Here is a 21225-nt window from a genome sequence, read left to right on the forward strand (position 1 = left end):
AGGAAGTCCATCACTGAAGCAAAGAGAGGGAGGGGCGCAGCCCTGTAAGCTTGACTGTCTCGAGTCTCTGGGCTTCATAGGGAATGCTGTGATTTCATTCATTCACTCGGAAAAAAAGCGACTGAGCTCTATTCCCATGTCAGGGTGCTGTTTTAGGGGCTGGGAGCACCCTCGTGGACAAAATAGACTTGGCTTGGGTGTCCTTGGGGTTTGGACTAAGCAAAAGGCAGACCTTGAGCCAGGAAAAGTCCCTCCTGTTGGTGAGAACACTAAGGGCTGAAGGCGGTGGTCAGCCCCGAATGGGAGTGGAAGGCAGAGAAGGGACGGGACGGGGAGGAGGCCTGGGAGTGAGGCTTTGGAGAAATGTCCCCAGCCTATCATAGGGATACTATCCCATCAAAGAGCCTGGAGCGCGTTCCCAGGGTCTCACACCCTCCCCAGGCACAGCCAGCCAATTCTTAAGAGATCCTCATGGCTCCCCGCAAAGAAAACCGGGGGATAAGATGGTCATGGGTTTTAGTGGTTTCTCATTTTTTTAAGTGTTTGACATCCTCTCATTGAGAAGAGGCCTCCAGCATGGACGCAGCTGATTTCACAGACAGCCTGCATCTGGGTCCAGCTTCATCCCAGAAAAGGGCACAGTGAGAGCTCACTGTAGCGTGGGGAGGGGCTCTGTTTGTGTCTGTCCGTTCCTGTGGGGCACACAGCCCAGTGTCCTCGGGAGGTGACCGCCATGTCCTTTTAGGGAGGTGGCCTGTCAGTAGTTCCTGGGGAGGAAAGACTTTAAGACGGCTGGCTCTTTCTTTGTAGGAACAGTTGGAGGCCCAGGGTGATGTTACCTTCTTTCAGAGAAGACTCTTCTCTGCTCCTGAGAAATGCCTGCTGGCAGGACAGGAGTGGGGCTGCCACCATGGTGGCTTGAGGCCTGGGGTTTCCTGGTCAGCCAGAGGCCAGGGAGGTCTGACTCACTCCTAGTTTTCCTTGGTTCTGGGGATGTAACCCTTTGGGGTCAGTGTGAAGGAGGTGGTGGTGGTAAGGGGGTGCTCGTCAGGGCCCCAGGCTACAGTGGGTGTCTCTGGCCTGTGACTTTTGTCCCTGAGCCCATTTGAAGCACAGGTCAGTTTCTGAGCAGATTCTTCTGGAACCTCCAGTGCCCTCAAGGCAAAAGCAGCTTCAAGAGCTGGGTTTACTCTTCTGGGTTTTCTTCTCCGCGACTCTGCTCAATAATTCCTCACTATCTTGTCATCTCTTTGATGCCTTTAAAAAGAGTCTTTTATAATATCTCATCTTTTTTTTTTTAAATAACTGTTTTCTGGGGTTAAATGGCCTCGTGGGCCATTTCCAGCAGCTGAATCCTTAATGACTTCTCTAGGCTCCTCCTGGCCATGGGCTTCTCTTCAGCTTCAGAGAGAGATGCTCACCCTGGGGAAATGGAACTTGGGAGGAAGGCTGGCTGGGCTCTGGGGCAGGGGCTGAGCCTGGTGTATCCTGGCCTTTGAGAGGAGGAAGAGCTAAGGAGGTACAGCCTCAAGCTCAAACCTGCCGGGAAGGCTTGGAGGGTCTGGCATAGGGGCCTTCAAAGGAAGGAAGCCTCCAGCACTGGCATCCTCATTCACCGGCTGGCGAGTATGTATTTCTCCAAGGGTTCTTGGGGACAAGGACAGCCCCCAAGGAGAGAGGAGGAGTGAGGAGTGCTGGAGGGTCCTGCAGACCATAGAGGATCAGTGAGGAGGGATTAAATTGCCTGCAGATATAAAGAGCCAGCATATTTCTAGGGGACTCCTACCTAGGCCTTTAGGTAGGGTATTCTGTGTTTTTCTGAACTTAGGCATTGGTATAGAAAAAGAGGCCCATGTGGAAATCAAATTACATTTATATTTCTTCAAATTCACCTCAATTCTTTTCTCATATATTTATGCCTTTTACGTGTGCTAAAGGATATATATATATATATATATATATATATATATATATATATATATATATATATATGGTGCCTTCTGACTGTGGCTTGTTTCTGTCATGGCTTGTAAGTGATGTGCCAATGACCCCCATCCCCCGCCTCAATTTGCCCTGGGCACATTGTGTTTAGGTCTCTCTTCTTATAAATATCTAATAAGGAAGAAGAGAGAGGCCATGGGGGCTGCTGAGTCCAGAGAGTCTAGCCCATAGTCTAGCCCAGGAGGCTGGAGGTGAGCCCAGGGAGACACGGGGCCAAAAGCTGACTATAGGAATTTCTTTCCTGTTTGGAGTAACTTGCTGTGCAAGCTGCAATATAAGTCATCTCTGCAAACCCCTACACTGCCTGCAAATTTAGAAAATTCTTTGCAGGCATGGTTTAATTACATTTGGAGGTTCCTGTCATCTCTTGGTCCTCTGGCGTGCTGGGGGCATGGGTGGGTTTCCTAAGGACCAGACTCTGATTTACCCCTTCTCTCCCGGATGTTCATGTAGCTTCCAACTTCTCATTATAATTAATGCTTTGAGAAACATCCTTTTGCAGGCGTGTTACGACCACCTTCTCTCATCACTTCTAAGGATAGATTCCTGGAAGTGGGATCATGGAGGGCAAAGATTCTTGGTATATAAAATCATCGCTTTTGCTTTTTCTAGGCAGTTCCTCCTACCACTCTGCACTCTAAGGAGCCACATACGATGATGTAAAGCTTGCCCAAGTGCCCCGCATTAATGTACCTTGTCCTGATTCCACACTTCCCACCCCCAAGGTAAACCTCCTGGCTGTCCTGGAGATAGCCCAAGAGGGGAGAGGGGGGGCATTCCAGGGCGGTAGAGGCGCTGCAGACCTCAGAGGATCAGAGAGGAGGGTGCAGATACTAGGGAGGTATGCCTGCAGGACATGCTCATGTCACCTGGGACAGAAGTCTTCTTTTTTCTTTTTCTAATGATTACCCTTGGCCTTGGAATTTATCAATTTTGGATACCCAGGAAAACCAGGTTTCTGAGCTTGCAGAGGCTGGGTCCTCCTTCCTTCTCCCATTCTCCCATGGCCTCTAGAGGGAAACATGAATTTTGGTGGTGAGCCAGCTGGCCTTTTTGGTATCTGCCTTGGACTGCTTAACTGGCATGGACCCTCTTCAACTTCATAATTCCACACTTCTACTTTCAGTTGGTAAGGAACCCATCGTGATCGATTCATTCATTCATTCATTTCACAAATATTTACTGAGCACCTACTATGTGCCAAGTCCAGTTTGGGGCACTGAGGACAAACCAACCTACAACAACCCCTCCAAGAAACCCTGCTTATGTAGATTTAACATTCTCAGGAATATTCTTGCACGAGGATGCATGTAGGAATCTTTCACTCTCCTAAATAATCAGAGTTGGATTCCACCCCCTCCTTGTGCTAGAATCCTGCTCCTTCCCGTCACCTCCCACCCAAGGTTAATTGTTCTTGAGAAACTACCATCCCCTCCAGGACTTGTATTTGCCAGTCTAGGTGGGTAAAGTTTCTTTAGCTTCTATCACTAGCCTTGTGGGGCCGGGCAGCTCCCTCTGTGGGGTAGAGCAGAGCTCCAGGGTGGCACCAGCAGGCTTGCATCCAGGGAGGACTTCAGGGCTGGGGGGTGGGCTGTGAGCTACTCATTGCGGGGGGCTCAGATGCCAGCTAAGAGAACTACAGTCAAAGCTCATTTAGCTGGACGGTTAGAACCCGGGGTCGTGGCATTGCTGGGGTTTAGAGGTCTATCTTCAGAAGGCTGGCAACTGAAAAAAGACTTGATGCAGTCACAATATCTTCTGGATACTTTTTTTTTTTTCCTCTTCTGGATACTTTCATTTGCATTTTCTTTCCATTACACGGATTAAGAAATGGGATGTGTAACATATTTGCATGATTGCAATTTAGCACTTCTCAAGATGTGTAAGTGACTGAGAGCGCCCTTAAGACATACCTGTCACTTAAGACATGAGGCTGCCTTGCAGGATGGGGGCGACAGGGGGTGGGGTGGGGGCTTGAGGCAGGAGGGCTGGTCTGCAGGACACGTCCCTCTTGCCCAGACCAGGAGGGGCACTAGCTACAGCTTGGGGGACCACATTATCAGCCCTGCTCCAGGCCACAGTTCTACAGACGGCCGAAGCACACCCTTGTAAGTGTTCCTGCCAGTTTCTAGAAAGGGTCTTCTCCCTGTCCCCTGTCCTCTGACTTCCACTTGAATTCGTGCTGTCCATGTCAACAAGTGTGAAACACAGCCCCTTCATCTTTGCCCCGGGTAAGCCAATCCACCCCACCCGCCACACCAAGATATTTCTTGGTTTCTTCTGTAGATGTGGCTGCTTCTGTGGCGGGTCACACTGAGCCACATACAGTTTCTGGCAATGTCACCAGTGCCTGCCTCCCCCACACCATTGCGACTCCCCCTCCCCCACTACTACAGGAGGGGAGGGGGAACGTCCTCCTGTGTAGGTACCAGCTTGCTCATCCTCGCCCTTAACGGCACCCAGGAAAGTAGAGGGCTTTCCGTTCATCAAGCCAGCCCCACTGAGGAGGTAATAAAAATGATTAGAACTTTAGGGTCGGGAAAGGTGGCCAGGGGGTCCTCAGCTAGAATCGCTTTCCCAGGACGCAATACACCCATTGCCTGCCAAATTTGGCTGCGAGCCAGCGCATCGGCAACCATTCTCTGCGGTCTGGATAGGATACGAGGGATGGGTCTGATGAGGGCAAGGCTGGGGCACCATCCTCTCCCCCCACAGAACACAGTCTCCAGGATAGGGGGGGAGTCACCTCAGGTCTGGTGAAGCTCCTGTGTCCCAGAGTTAGGCACAGACAGGTGAGGAGGAGGCAAGGGTTGTTTTGCGCCTTCCTAGGGGAAGGTAAGGTAAGAGGGCCATTGGTGCGTCTCCAGGGACACGCTTCTCCATCTGCCACCATGAATACAGAGGGTAGTGAGGATCTCCCCCAGTGCAAGCACATTTTTGGGATATTTTAGTTGAGACTTGGGGAGAGGGTGTATATCAGTTTCTAGCATACAACATGCCAACGCACACTTTGTGTGTGCTTTAAAATGTAAGCTCTGAAAGTATCCTGAGGGTTCAGGAAGACATCTTAGCAGCTCTGTCCCCAGCCCAGGGATCTCCCTGCATTTCTACTGGTCCTGATTGGTGCTGTGCTGACAGCAGTAGTTTTCTTCCTAAGACACAATTCTCCCCCAAAGGAGAATTCTAAGGGTGGAGAGCACTGCCTTTCCTTCCAGAATGTCGTGGTTTTTCTCTTCTATACAACACATTTGCATGGTGTCAGTATTCTCCAGGGCCTGGAGGAAGAGCTTGGCAGGAGAGAACTGGTTGGGTCACTGTATTTATTTGAGTGCCTTTTTTGGAGCCCAATAAAGGGTCCCATTGTTTCTAGGAGGTCACTTGAAACATATATGTGGTTCTCTGGCAACCACAATGTCAAGGACTAGTGTGAAGCCGGGTCTCATAGAGCCCTGCTCTAGCTCCAAAGATTCCTATAAACGGCTTCAGACAGAATCAGACAAGGTGTGCCCAGAGCCAAGAAGCAGCTGGCTCAAACTGGAAGAAAGAGCAGAGTCCTACAATAAACTGTTGATACTTATCTATTACATGGCAAGTTCACTGGGGTAAGAACTGGCTGCTGCTTCCATTTTGTATCCAGCTCCCTTTCCAGGAGCTGCCTTTACCTGGGAGACTCTTGGGAGATGTTTGTTGAGTTGAAATCAACAGTCCTCAATTACACATCTCCTTAGAACCAACTTCCAGATCTGCCTTCAAATTCAAATGGAGATATACAAAGCTAAGGTTGACACCTCCAAAATATTTTAGAGCAAGTTCCCTTCATTTTAAATCACCCACCAAAAAATAAATCACCACCTAAGTTTCTCTTTCTGTAGGTTAACAGTACCCAGAATTATACGTAATTGAGTTTTATTAATTTTTCTTGAGTCACTTGTTTGATAAAGGAAAACTCAGGTCTTTGAGATTATGTTAGGATAGGGCAAACTACTAGAACAAATAGACCCAAAATACCATGGCCCAAGGGTAAGAGACATTTAATTTTCACATGATAGTCCAGGGCACACGTCCTGGAGAGTTGGAGACGTGGGAGGAAGTTCTGCTCAATGCATTCCCGTAGGACCCCGGCATAGAATGCTTCTGCCATATTCAACAAATGACTTCCATGGTTGCTCTTCTGATCATCATTCCAGTTCATGGGATGTGGGAAAGCATAGAGCTTTCCTGGGCTACTTGGAAGTCATGTACCCCTTCTGCTCACATTGGGAAGAACACAGTTGCACCCAATATCATGACTGGGAAGCAGGATGGCAGCTCGTCAACCAGACACCTTACAATCTTGGAAACAGAGGATCTGGAAGAGATCTTCAGTGTCTCCTTGTCTGTTGGCCAACCCAGTTACAAGCACTAATCCCTCAGACTCACAGGGCTCTGTGCCCCTATTATGATTTGAAGCTGACTTCCTGATCTGGAACATTGAGGAAGGCTAGGCATCAATCTATGGGAAGGAAACAGGAAGGATCTCTTTTTTCAGACACATTCTTTGTCACTTGACAAAAAAGGATAACACAGAGGAGGGAGAAGATACTTGCATGGGGGAGAGCCCCGGGAGACTGGGATTGGTGCTATCCCCATGCTTGAGTTATCCTAGAGCTCACAGAAGGGTCAGTGATGACGTGACAGGATCCCTGGCCCTGCAGTGATTTGACTTGTAATTGCTGCTTCTGGCTGGCTGTGGTTGTGTTTCTAGAAGGCTAGCTATTGTTTTGTTATTTTGAAGAAAAGGCAGCATCTTTTCTTCAGGCATGGCCGCCCACCCTCTCTTCCCCTTGTGTTCCTTCTCCCCCCATCCCCATCTACCTTCCCATGAACTTTCTCCCACAAACCCTCAGTTCTGGCCTCATGGGGTTGCTGATTGTTCTTGGACTTGTGTATTCCTGCCCTACTGGACCTGTGTCAGAGCCGATCCCCCATGCATGGATTTCCAGTCACCCTGCCCAGCTCCCACCCCCACTCATACGTGGCTGGGTTGCTGTCTTCCCGGTGGCACCGTAAGCTCCTTGAGTGTTTGGAATCTGTCTTGTCTCCTTGTTTCCTTGAGCTTGCACGCAGTATAGTACATATTCTGTAAATACTTAATATGATGATGGTGGCTTGTGAGAACTTGGGGGACCCTTCACTGGCTTGAGCCGGAGATGAAAGTGACTCTTGGATGTCAGGGACTGATGACAGCCCTCCCATGGGCCGGCCCCTGGTGGCTAGGAGCAGAAGAGGAGAGCATGACAGAAGGAAGGGCTTCTGACTGGGCTCAGCAGTAGTGAGCCCAGATCTGGCAGGGTCAGAGCCTAGTGTGCCACCCCCCCCCCCCACCCCGGGGCTTGGGCCAGCAGTCTGAGGGATGTTGCTGCAGACTGACCACCACATTACTGAAAACACTCAGCTCAGTGGGTAGGACCAGTTTCCCAGAAAGATGGGTAGGCAAGGCAAAGCCAGGATGATGAGAATGGCCCTCAGCCTGAAGCAGGGCTGGTGGCAGGGCTTTGTGCCACTTTCTCTGCTTCATTCTCTGCCTTTTAGATGATGCTTCATGCCCTGAGAGAGTGAAGACAGGTGCCCAGAGAGGGAGTAGTCACTTAGCTCTTGTGTCCCCAGTGAAAGTGAAAGAATATCAGCTGAACTCACTCTTGTCCTCCTCCAGCTGGAATTTAAAGGAGTCCCAGCTGCTCCTAAACTCTGGTCACTTAGGGACAGGCGACAAACTCGACTCTATTTGAGACTCGGGGCCTGGGAGCCCAGAATTTCCTGAAGGACATCCCATAGGGTAAATAATCTTTCCTTAGTAGGGAGGAGGATGGGTGCCTGGCATGGGAACAGAAATGGTCTGGAAAACACAGGTGCCCATGCTCCTGCTGTGCAGATTGATCCCTGGCCTGGGTATGGGACATACTCTGAAGTGGCTTCCCTCAGAGTCTCCGTCTCCTCCCAGAGCCTTTCCCACAGGCACTGGCCTCTCACCCCCACCTGGAGCCCCCCTACACCTAAAAAGTGACAGGAAGTATTCAGGGATGAGTGTTGGCAAAATATAAAATCCTGGAATGATATCCAAAGAATGTATGCTGCTGAGACAATCTATGTTGTGCCTTTTTTCCCTCTGGTCCAGATTCCATTATCAAAATTTCCAGCATCTAACCCCCTGACCTGGCAGCTCTGTTGGGGGTCCTGGCTGCTTACAATGACTTAGCACAGAGAAATAGCAGTATGGGAGGCCTGTCTCTAATCCCAATTCTCATGGTTCCTCTTCAACACCCAAGAGGAGGCTGTCAGGGTGCTCGGGGCCCTGTCTCCTAGGGCAGGGCTCCTTAAACCGCCAGCTACCACCCAACAGTGAGCCATGACAGAGTTTAGTGGGTCTTAATAATGTTGAAATGGTAATAGAAAGTACCAGAGTGTACTTCACAAAGTAGGGTAAGTATTGTTTTGTGAAACTTATGGTTCGGCTGTGAGTACACAAGTGGGCGTAATGGTTACCCACATAATAGAGCTTCTTACTGTGGTCCTGGTTCACAAAATATCTTAATTGCCTCTTAGAGGGGCTCAGCGGACCCTGATTAATCCTGGTGTTGTGCAAAGTGAGTGCCAAGCCCAGAATAGGGTGTGGGGCAGGTCCCAGAAGAAGGGGCAAGCCTTCCCATCTGCTTCCTCGACTAGGTGTAGCATGCCCTCTATGCCTCCTCACCCCTTGAGCATCTGAGGTCCTTGGACACAGCCTTTTTGGGCCCAAGGGACTGTCCAGGAGCCCTGTGCTCCATCACATCTTGGAGCGGGTCCTGGGTAAGAGGGGCTGCCCTTTGGGAGTTTGATTAAGAGGGATTCAGTGTAAATGACATGTCCAGGCTTTTCTTCATCTCTAGAATCCATGTGGATCTCTGTGATGCACAAACTAGAAGAGGGGTCTGCTGTAGCTTGGAAGGAGGAGGAAGAAGGAAGAGGAGGCCTGCCTCCTGCCTCCCCTGCTCCACGCTTCCCTCCTGTCTTCCTCCGCAGGGGGAGGCAGATTAGAATGGCCAGCCTCTGGGGAGCTGGGACCCTCCTCCTGGACCGGAGCTCATGGTTCATGTCTAAGAGCAGCAGGTAAGGCTTGCTGTAAGATACAGGAATAAAAAAGTAAAAAGCCAAGTGGACAGAGGGAGGCTCTGTGCAATTCCCTATGAGTCAAAAAGGAGCCACGAGAGAGGTCTCAGCGGCTGGGGAGGTCTTCTCAGCATAGACATGCCAGCAAGAACCAGGGCTTTGTTGTTATTTTTCCAGACTGAAGCATCTTTAGGTCAGTAGTCGTGGTATACCCAAACCAGAGGCTAACACGTGGGTGAGAAACATTGCTTGAGATAATTTCCAGAAGTATGTTCTTTCTCCAAGTGTTTAAGGTCCAAGTTGGGGATTTATCTTCTGTTCCCACTTTTCTTTTTTTTCTTTTTTTGGTTTGCTCATTTTTGAGTGAGAAGCGGTCTCTATGGGCCCAGTGTTTGTGAGAAGAGGTAGAGAGTGGAAATGTGCTTGACCATTTCCTTCTCAGATGTTGTCTCCATTCTTTAGCCAGGGAACCTGACCTCACTGAGAAGCATGGGTGCCTGCCCTGCTTGTCTGCTTGTACCAGAGAGAACACTCCAAGGGGCTACCACCCCAGGTAGGCATCTGTATGGACTCTGTTTACATTACACTCTCAAAGTAACCCTTCCTAGGGCTTCTCCTCATCCCAGAATGTGATGACACGGCCACATCCTTAACTGGGTGGCCTGTTCAGAGTCACATCCTTGCAACGTGTGTTCCACAACATGACCTATGCTGATGGAATCCTTCCCAAATATCTCTTCACAACTGAAATGCAGGTGAAGCAAAAGAGAAGGAAAGCAAATCCCGAGAAATGGCTTTTTCAAGGGAAGACTGTCCTCCCTTCGTTAGCAGGTGGGGACAGTGCTACAGTCCTGTTTCTGTTTCCTTGGGGAGCCCACGGCTGCCTAGGCTCCACTGGCTGAGACAGAAAAGCACATGATGGCTAAGCTAAGCCCCAAACTACTTCTAGCTGCTTCTGGCTATATGGGTGCTTTCTCTGGATTTAATCTGGGGGATTCAGAGGAATAGGAGGGAGAAGGGAGCATTGGTCAGCTGGCAACACCAAAGAACCTTCTGAGGCTTTCTATTGACTGGCTTAGCACTTGAAGACTGCTGTTCTGACTTGAACTTATTTCTTAATATTTCCTGTTACTTTTCTCATAGACCTTTGGTCCCATTGACGATTCAGGCCATGCCCTAGACACCTTAATTCCTCTCTGTGGCCACAGCCACTCCAGTCATCTGAATGTCAGCCTTTCTATCAGGCCGGGGCAGGGGCCCCCTTGCCCTTTCCTGTCCATCACAGAGGTTTTTGGACATTATTACTCTGGCCTCCAGTTCTATCACCACCTCCTGTTCTGGCCTATGTTAGAATCTTGTTTTTTTAAAGCAACAACTTCTGATTATGAAATAATCTCTACTTTCTGCAGAAAATACAAAAAACGCAGAAAAATAGGAAAAAAAATCATTCATAATCCTGTCCTCGGTCACAGCCATCCTGTACATCTTGGTGGGTTTGTTGTCTGTCTTTTCTTTGTGGGTCTATTATATGTGATAGTTTGTTACAATGATATCATGCTGTCAATATAGTTTCTCACCTTATCCAGGGAAGGTTATAACACAAGTATTTTCCAGATCCGGGCTCTTTCCCAAACCTGATGTTTACTGACCACACAATATCCTACTGAAGGAGGGTGCACTATAATTTCATTGTTTGTAGTTCCCAAAAAGGTTGTGCTCATTTACACCCTCATTAACAGCATAGGGGAGTGCCCACGTCACTTTATCTGTCACTATGGGGTCTGAGATGCAGGCACACAGATGGATTTGGATGGAGGTAATTCCAGTGTGAATGGGAAAGCTGGAGGGTCAGGGCCAGTAGAAGAGCCTTCAATTTTTTTGAGTGTATGTTGTTTTGAGGTGGGGATGAAATTTGGTTCCTTCCCCTTCCCAAACAGCAAGATTTCCAGTTTCACTCCTAGATATAATTCAACCATTAGCCATTACTTTCTGGTATTTCCTTTCTCAGATTTAAGTTTTTAAAACACATATAATAGCTTTCAGGACTGTGTGGTTCTACTTCGATTGGACTACAGAATCTTGCATCAGCAGCACACTATTTTAATCAACAACAATATAGTCACATATCTCTTAGGGAAAGTACCTCCTTGATATTCTTTAAACAACTCTTAGCTATTTTCATCTTTTTTTTCCCTTCCAAATCAGTTTTAGGATCTTTCACCAAGTTAAAAAATAATCCCAGTGGGATTTAGTTACTTGCATTTCACCTAACAATTACTTTGGCGAGGATTAACAGCATAAATATATTGAATCTTTCAATCCAAGGTTATGTCTTTCCATTCACTTTTCTATTTTATCAATCTCCATAAGGTTTATGTTTTTAATATGGGCATTTAACATTTCTCATTAGTGTTGTTTCTAAATTTTTTCAATCCTCTCACAAATATAATTCCCCCTCTAGATTTTCTGCTTGTTGCTGGAATATCGGGAAGGTATTGATTTGGGAGATTTTGGTATGTTTTATCATGTATCTTGCCACTTCCTTAACACCATTCCTGTAAATACCAAGAATGTTCCATTTGATGCTCTTCTATTATCTTTATGTGTAGTCATATTATAGTCTACAGATAACACGTTTCCTCCTTTCTAACAGGTATATAGCTGTTGAGCTGTTGTAGAGTGTGAAAGCAAGTTGATGTGTGGTCCTGTTGCCTTGAGGGTTGGATTTCAAAGTTAGGGGGGTTGAATTTATTTTGAAATTTCAAATAACTTGAAAGAATGGCATGTGATTTGGTGGGGGTGGTTATCAAAATGCAGACTGGTTTTAAAAAGCTTGAATAGTGCTGTTCTAGTGTGCCAGATATACAGGATCTGTCATTTCCAGATAGTCCCCCTACTGCGCCGGTTTCTGCTGAATGCTGGGACTAGGTAGGGTTACTACCGATGCTCATTAGGTGCTTTGATAGGCAGTGGGATTGAGACCTTCAAAGGAACGCTGAGAATCACAATAAGGCTATGGGTTGGAAGAGCACAGGATTGAGAAAGCACGCACAGGCCAGCAGGATAAATTTTCCCCTGTCCCCAAAAGAGCCATCCAGTAAAAAGCAACCCCAAACAAACCCTTTGGAAGCCTTTCAAAGTTCTAATCATTGTGCCTTACCATCAGCTGTTCTAGAGGATATTTTCCAACTGTTGGTTCATGAACTCTGAGAGGCATTGAATCCATGAGGATTCAAAGAGACAGATACCGAATTTAAAAAACCTTTAAGAATTTTAAAACAATTCCCCCTTAAGGCAGAGTGTGGATGCTCTGTGCATGTATTGGTTGCACCTGTGGGGTAGCTTGGAGAGACTCCATGAGCACCTTCTGGCTTTATGTACTCGGGTGGCCTGTCTCATTGCCAGCTGCCATGGTGCTTTCTGACCACCACACACAGTCGCTACTCTTCTTTTTGGTCCCTCATTGTTTGCAATAGACCCACAATAGACTTGTTAAAAATAGGAAGCAAAGGGAATCCTGATGCTGGATTACAAGTTACTGCAAAGCGCAAACATGTAACTTATTCTACAGATGTATGCAGGATAATCCCTTTCAGGTCCTCAGGTTGTATTCATCTCATCACTATCCCTCAGTTTGAATAGCATTTTGAAGTACTCTTGCACCAAGAAGTCTATGACCCCTCAAAAACCATTGTTCAAAAGGAAAATGAACATGCATTTCAGCGAGGCAGGGGGAAAAGCTTTCCTTTGCTGCAGTGTGCTGTATGTGAAATGTGGACTATGTGTGATCATTATCATTTAGAACCAAAACAAAAATTATGAGAGCAAATTCACACAATTAAAAGAATTACATCTTTCTGCAGCTTTGATCTATTTTTCAGGCTGTAACATGTAGTTAGATTTCAGTTTACATCTTTTTGATTCCTCCAAACCAAACACAATATATATTTAAATATATTTGTTGACTGTGCTTTTTCTCTTCTAGCTGGAATCATTCTGAGAACAGGTGTAACCAGATGCCCCCTTAGCCTATAAACACATTTCTGAAATTACTCTAAGATGCTCAATTAACTTTAAGCAAAGTGGTTTCCTGTATCTTCAAGAAATTTGTTTTCTAAAACAAAACAAAAAGAAATACATGTTTTCAAAATATCACCCCAGTAAATAAAAGTGTTGACATGAGGTATGGGGATATTTGTCAAAGTATGGGAGCAGATTTTGTAATAGCTGATGGAAAGTAGGGCCAGGGCCAGTTGTCTATCAAGGTATTTCTAATCATGACAATGCAGTTATATAATCTGTATAGAGAAGAGCTCAGTGAGCTCAACTATCCCTACTCTTCTACACTGAGGGACTTGTATCTGGTTCATCTCAAAGTGGGTCCAAGTCTTTCATAAATAGGGACATCAGACTACATCCTATGTACCCACACTGGAAATTGTTATCTGATAAATGACAGTTTCTGTATGCCTTGTTTTGATGGTGAAGCACAGACTTCCTATATGCATCAGTACGGGCGTCTGAATTGGTCTCATTCAGCATATATCAAAGCATTTCTTATCAATAGAGCCAAAAGTCAACTCAAGTTACAGCCTTATGCTGTTCCTAAGAGATGTCTCCTCAGGATGATAATCGGCCAATTTGTCTCTAGACCACTGTTTAAATCCTTGTTTCTTGTGTATGACAGGAGCCAAAGAGCTATGCCTGGGATTAAGAAATGACATGGAAACTTTAAAAAAATGAAGAATTCTAAAAGTAAAGCATGAAGTGACTGCTTACTATAAAAATGTCAAAGTAATCTGACACTGTATGTAATATGTGAGCACTCTAGTTGACTTGCTCCCATCCCCTCCCCACCCCCTTACAACTCTCCTCCTCAGATCTCAGAAATGGATGCTGGTCCACCATCAAGGACTTATATTATCTGAGATTTTTTTTATGGCAGAGAGAAATTTATGATACCAATGTGATAAGATTAGATGTAGTTTCTGACCAGGAAGATTTTTATTTTTTTCTTGGCTGTAGGCTGGTTCTCGACAGTTCTTACAAAGCCAATGCCAAAGAGTTTAGTTCAAGGAGCCATTACTAGATAGGCAGCGAGGTAAGAAATCCAGCTCTTACGTGTTTACTGGAGAGAGCTGTATGGATCTGCTACAAAACAGCACATGGCCAGTACTCTTTCCTGACTTGTGGTTTCTAATCATCCCACTTACATACCTCAAAAGTTTAAAGAAGCATAAGAAATGCAGCTCAATGGGATACCATCTATGGTGCTGGCCCCCAAGGAGAAACAAGGTTAGTTTTTATGTTTCAGATGTATCCTATGTATTGCAGCAAAGACTATTATTCATGCTATTTATGAGTAAGGGGGCTTTTCTGCTTAGATTCATAATCTGTTTCTAGAAAAACAGCTCATGGGAAAGTATTCTCTTTCCCAATTCTAAACAGGCAAGGCCATTCATTGCCTATGTTAAAAAAAAGAGTCTTAAGATTTAGGTTTTGATACTTAACTTTTTAGTGGAATAAATAGAAATCAAAGATCATTGGAGGAGACCATTTCCCCCAAGCAGATAGAATGAACCACACAAACAGAAGGAGTGTAAATGTAGCTGGTTTCAATTTTCTTTTTTTTAATTGAGAGAACCTAATCTTTCCCCTTTAAAAAACCCATTTGAAAGTCCCTCTTAGTTATGTAGAGTAGTGGGAGCAAGCAGTTGTTTTATATGGATTTAGACTCTTAACAGAACCTTCCTTGACTTGTCCTAAGTCTCCTGGATGCAAAGCTAATTAGGTGAGGAGGTAAATCTACTTGCAGAAGAGCTAGGACCTTCTGGGAAAGACTCCAAACCCTAATTCCTGATATCCGAAGTACTGAGGTCTTTTGGGTTGGATAAAGGTGGGACAAATTCAGGCATTAAAGTATTACCTTGTGAAAAGACTACTGGCCCAGGCTCAATACAAGTAAGGCACAAGGAGAGGGTGAGTTGGGAGAAAGAATGGGATCCTAGCACAGCCAATCAGGCACACTGGATGTGCTTTGGAAATAGCAACTGAGTGCATGTGTGGGTGCATGTGCTCCTGTGTATGCTCAAAGCTGGGGCACCCAAGGTTGGGTTTAACACCAAGGAGGAAGGCCACCTTTTCTTGAAGAAGTCTGCAGCCTGCTCAGGGACCAACCAGGGCATCATCACTGCTGGACCAGCTCAAGTCTGGAGACCTTCCACAGGGTCCATGTTCAATGGTGATACCATGTGGTGGTCAGACCCAATACAGAGAGAGAACTGGTTACACTCCACTTTTCTTTTCTGGTGACATTTGAGAGTCACATAGTCCACCATAGGACAATCAGCCAGAGAAGGGCAAGTCAGAGTGGCACCTGTTGAATCCACTTCTGGAAGCCAAACTTTCTGGCCTCCTTTTTTGTCTGATGAGGTGTTTTTCAAGGACTCCCTCTGGAGAAAGGGTGTTGGGCAAGAATTAAAGACTAATACTAAGCTTTGCACATTCTAGGAGTTGAACCGCTGAGCTGCCTGGGGTCCTAGGCAGGCTGCACAACAGATTTCGCTGGGAGTTTTCTGGGGGCAGACTGCCATTTAGATCCACCCCAAGGAGTGTTGCCTTCCTGCTGTAAATTCCCCCATGATTAGGTGTGCAGCCACAGGTAAGGGGGTATAGGCTATTAAACTGGACACCATGATGGAACTTATGTCTCTGGAGAGATTTCAGAGCACATCCTTACTTGGAGACAAAGGACCCAAGCTTCTTGGGGGGAAAAGACCCAAGCTAGCAGAGCCTCTCTGGGGAGAGGAAGGCACTAGGGGCAGGCACAAACTAAGTTCAGCTTCCATTTCTGGATTCAGGCTCAAAACCATCCTGGCCTTTCCGAAAACAAATGATAAGACATGTGGAACAGAGAAGGGCCCCCAATAAGCTAACCTAACAGTCAAGGGGCCCAGACTTCCCTGTGCAAGGTTGTCAGTTCTTTGTCGTGTGATTGCTGTGTCTGTCTGGCCAGCCTGGGGCCCGTAGTCTCTGGAAGCCCAGTGACCATTCAGAACCTAAGGGGCTGCTTCTGGTTTGCGTCAACACAGGAGTTATCTGCTGGAGAGGAACCCTTTTAGCTCACATTTTGGAAGGAAGATGGGCAGAAATCATCAGCATCAGACTAGTAAATTAAGCTGCGACAAGCAGGAACTAGAAACTTCTAGAGGTCTGTTCTCCACTTTAACCTTCACTATGCTCACAGAACCCTGGGCATTTTTCCCTCCCACCTCTTAGAATTCTAAGTATGAACTTGAGTCCTTATTTCGTGAAGGTCTGTCTCATCGCTCTAGATTACTGCTTTCCTGTGGGTGGAGATCCTGTCGGTCTGCTAGTCACTTTTTATCTTTACGAAGGCATAGGAAATTGAGGTGTCCCCGCAAACTTTTGGGAGACAATCACCTGTTGATATCCAGGCACAGGGTGGGGAGGTGATGTCTGGGGCCATTTACAGCCACTTCATTTGGGGTTGAGGGGCCATATGGAGTTAGGGCACATGTGCTCAATGGCAGCTTCAAAGCTATCTCCGGAAGGTACACCCCCTCACTATTAGACTGTTCATACTTCTAGGCCTTCCTTGTCTTGATCAGCTGGGACAGGTGGATAGAGAAAAAGAACAGTGGGGCCTTCCAGGCCCCAGGAGAGTTAGGGCCAGCGAGGGGAGCAGTTGCCATAGCTTAAAGACATCACCCAAATGGATGAGCTTGGCATCTGGTTGAGAGGAAAGCTGGCTGAAGAGAAGGGCAAAGAATAAAGGTGAAATTGGGAGGTCCTGGGGTGAAGTCTGGGAACAATTTCTGCCACCATCTCCGCCATTCCTGCTTTCCTGGTGCTGAGATGAGAGCCCCATCCCTGAGACTCCACGGCCTCATGTTTCATCTGGAGCTGGGGCTCCCAGGTGTCCATGCCCATCAATCAGGTCATGCATGAGCCTTGGGACTAGGTTCCAGGAAGAATCAGTGTACATCAGCCAAATTTATGAAAGTTTCTTTACGTCAAAGATACTAATCACCTGCAAACCAAGAAAGAAAGCACTGAAGCTTAAAGTAGAAGCTTAACGGGTGTTTCTGGCTCTCGGGTTGAACTCTCCCCAATGCTGGACTTGAAAGTCCATTATTCCACGCTAACTGGGGATAAGGTAGGGCCTTGGGCCTGGCTCAGACCCACCAGGAAAGACTATGTTGTTTAGACTGTGGTTTGTCTGTTTCTCCTACTGAGTGGCAAGTGTCTGGAGGAGGGATCTGCCATTTGTCCCTTTCTGCATCCCCACAGCCAGCACCCTATACCCACCAGATGCATTTGACCAATGCGCAGGGGATGAAAGTGCCTTCAGAGTGGGAGTCCTTCTAGTGCTGTCACCTGGTTTCTTCTATTCAGGCAAATGTGAAATACAATCATGATATATTGTACAGTGCCAGGGCTATGGCACTGGGCCATGGTGTGTGGACTCCTGTCTCTGTGCTTGACGTGTAGGAGGTAGGAAAAATTGAGTTGTGGGGTGAAGAAAAAGCTGATGGGTTTCAGAAAACCATGGACTGCTAGTGCTAGGAGGGCCCCTTCCAGTCCCCCAAGTTCAAAGACCTCATTTTACATTGGAAGCAACTGTGGCCTGGGGTGGGGGGTGGGGGCTGTGCATTTCCTTAGTCTTGAGCAAGCCATCCTGCGGCTGGGTCCAGTGTGCACTGACACCAGGTGTAGCTGACAGGGGCAGATCCTTGTGACCGGGTAGTCACAGCCTACAATGGCTTCCAAGGCTTATGTGCCTCCCACCAGGTGGGGCCAAATTGGTTTTCACCTCTTCAGGCCCAGGCATAAGGGACTTTGAGAGCCTGAGTCAGCAGAGGCAGCTCATTTTTGGTAGCAGGAGGGCTGCCATTTAAGACCAAAGTACAGAGGGGAAGACACAGGAGGACGTACTCCAGAACACTTTACCCTCCAGAGAACAAGCCCTGGACTGGGGAAGAAGTCCCCAGAGGTCAGGTTGGCCTTCTCTCTGATCATCTTCTGGAGCAACTGCTACCTGCTTCCAACCTTGCCAACTGCTGCCAAGCCTGCCTCCCCCTGCCTGCCCCCTGCCCCCTGCCCCCACCAATCTGAGTGGTTCCAGGGGCCACACAGATGCTATTCCAGAGGCAGAGGCTGAGGGCCTGGGCAAGATTTGACAAATCAAAGGGCCTCTTATACCCATCGAGTGTGAATAGAAATGGCACTTCGGGGGAAACAGCCAGACACAAGGTGTCACAAGAAGTGACCTTGATCTCTGGGTAAAGGTAGACTTTGGCTGTGTGCATGATGAGAAGCAAGAGTAGATAGATGATCAGACCATGGGGAAATAGGATCAGCCTTGTTCCCAGCATAACACGCTTTTCTGTAGAGATCCCTGTCACTCTCCACAACCTACTTGGCAAGAACAAAGGACTGAATCACAAGGAGAGGGAGTGGTGGTGCTCTTGGCCACTCCACTGAGCCAACAGAAAAAGCACTGGGATGGCTTTTAGCACTAATCATTCCCCAAGGACAAGTCAGTGCCAGGGACCAGGGGTCCTCATGACCAGGGTCTAGTTGTCCTCTGTGCACCGTGAGGCCCTGCTATTTTGGGGGGGGGGTGTATGGCCTCACCTTGGATTGGGCCACCTGGTAGAGGGGCAGCTGGTTGCAACTCTATCAGCTGAGAAACACCAGTATTGCTTAGGGCAGAATGACCCAGGTCCAAGGGAAAAACATTGTCTCATGCCTGAAGAGATGGGGGTGAGAGGTGGAGGAAGATTCGAGAGGGAGGAGGTTGAATACACCACCTGACTCATTCCTCCAGTGGGGTTTTTAAGAGTGCATCAAGGAGGTAGCATTTCCACATAACCTGCCTGCAAAGAACTCGGGCTGTGCTCGCAAATAATGGCTGATCCCCCACTGGGTCACGGTATCCAGTTCTTCCAAACCAGAAACCTCGATGTCATCTTTGACCCCAGGACAGTCAACAAAATCACGTCGGTTGCTACTCCATGGTGCCTTCAAGGTGCCCTTCACTACCTCACGCCCACCTTGCAGTCTCCAGAAGAGTTCCCACCCCAGTGGCTAGGTACCTGAGGTTGTGCACAGGCTCTCAGCTGGTCTCCCAGGCTCCAGGCTCAACCTTTCCAGTCCATTCCATGCACCACTGACAAGCGATTCTCCCCCCCCGCCCCCCCCCCCGCCCCCACATCAGCACCCTCCTGCTAGGTTCACAAACCTTTGACAGCTTCCCATTGCCCACAGATTAAAGTCCAAACTCTCTAACTTGGTGTGAGTGACCTGACCGTCGGCAGTCCCCTGCCTCCCCGCTCTCTTGCCTTGTCTTTCTTCTGCAGACAGCCTCCATGCCTGTCTCAATGTTCCTTCCACTGTTCCTGAGCACTTTGTGCCCTGCACCCGCCCCCTGCCTCCCACTCCCCTCACTGTCCCCTTCTCCCTTAAGCATCAAATTTCAGATTTCCTTGAAACCCACCTCTGTAGTCATCCCGCTTTCTTTAGGAATCTTAGGGATGGCTTTGTTCCCTCCTGCTGCCTTCTATGGTTGTCTCTGTTTGTCCATCTCTCTCCCAAAGACACTGTAAATTCCTTGAGGGCATGGATTAGCCTCAGCCTTGACCGATGGCCTTCAGAAGGCTGCTGTGCCCCAGGACTGGTTCTGGGGGATTGCAACCTGCATTCGGAGAGGGGTGCTTTTTGGATGTGCACTGAAATCCAGTGCAGACTAGAAGAAGCCCAGGTGGAGATGACAGGAGTAGGGAGAAAGGATGAGGGGAAGAAGAGTCTGGGGTGGCTCCATGTGTTCTTGAGGAACAAGGGGACCCTCTCAGTACCCATCAACAGGGAATACCAATACTGCCCCAGCCCCAGAGTGTGGCCCAAGCAGCCGTCCCTGTCTCTGGGTGGAGGAGCACTCATCACACCGGGCTTCCCGGGAGCCGCGAGGTACCAGGTGGCATGGCTCTGGATCAGCGGAGAAGCTGGTGTGGCTGGAAATGGTATTGTGGACACAACAGATCCTGTCGCTCTCAGGGGACTGGATGCCTCAGAGCAACAGAGGGCAACCCTCACTATCCAGAGACAAATGGAGAAGAAGAGTGGGGGGGTGCAGATGTGGGTCAGTGGTGGCAGTGCTTTGCCCCCCACCCCCAAGGGCCAGTGGCAATGTGGGGAGGGCCAGAAGATGGCAAATATCTTCTGTCAAAACTAAAAGACTATCGAGTGATTCCTAAGGTCTCACCCTCTTCAAGCTGGAACCAAATGCCGTTCACAGAGGTCCCGAAACCCCAGCCATGCAGGGTGTGGGTGATAACCCGACCTCCTCTGGACTCTCAGGGTCACGGATGGCCTCTGTTGTGGAAGGGGTCGTCTGGGTGCAGACAAGGGGTTGGGATCTGAAAGATGAGGTCCTCTGCCTGGCGGGAAGCCAGGGGAGCTAAGCCTGGTCCCCAGGCTGCCGTGCCTACAGCTGTCCTGGGGCTGGGGTGGCACCTTCCCTTCCTCCAGCTCACGCTCACCTCTCCCTGCCCTCTCCCCTCCCACCAGAGCTGCGGGGACCCCAGCTCAGCTGCCGTTCACACCAGCAAATCATAAACGGCGGGGAGAGGCGGGTGGGGAGGTTCAGGGAAGACAGCCATAGAGAGGGATGCGGGTCGAGCCCTCCCACGCCAAGCCTGGCCCCTCTGACACTTTGCTGGGAGCCCAGCTCCCTACACTGGAGAGCAGCAGGATGCCTAACAGCCTTCCCACCCTTGGGGGGGGGGTAGGGGGTGGGGGACATAGGGCGGGAGCTCTCAGATCAGTTCAGATCTGGAACTTTCCTTGGTACCCCTTGACAATAAAAGATTGTCAGGGTGTAAGCCAAATGAGACACACCACCTGTTTTACACAGCACTGTTTTTCATACTGTGGGTCGCAGACCATTAGTGGGTTGTGAAATCAATTTAGTGGTTTACATCCAGCAGTTTAAAACAACAGATCAAAAACAAAACCCTCCGTGTATCGTTTACAGAAAAGGTAAGTGGGTTTCTTCCCTTCAATGGTACATCTATC

Source organism: Vulpes vulpes, chromosome 14 (genome assembly GCF_048418805.1).
Source record: "Vulpes vulpes isolate BD-2025 chromosome 14, VulVul3, whole genome shotgun sequence".
In the NCBI taxonomy this organism is placed as follows: domain Eukaryota; kingdom Metazoa; phylum Chordata; class Mammalia; order Carnivora; family Canidae; genus Vulpes; species Vulpes vulpes.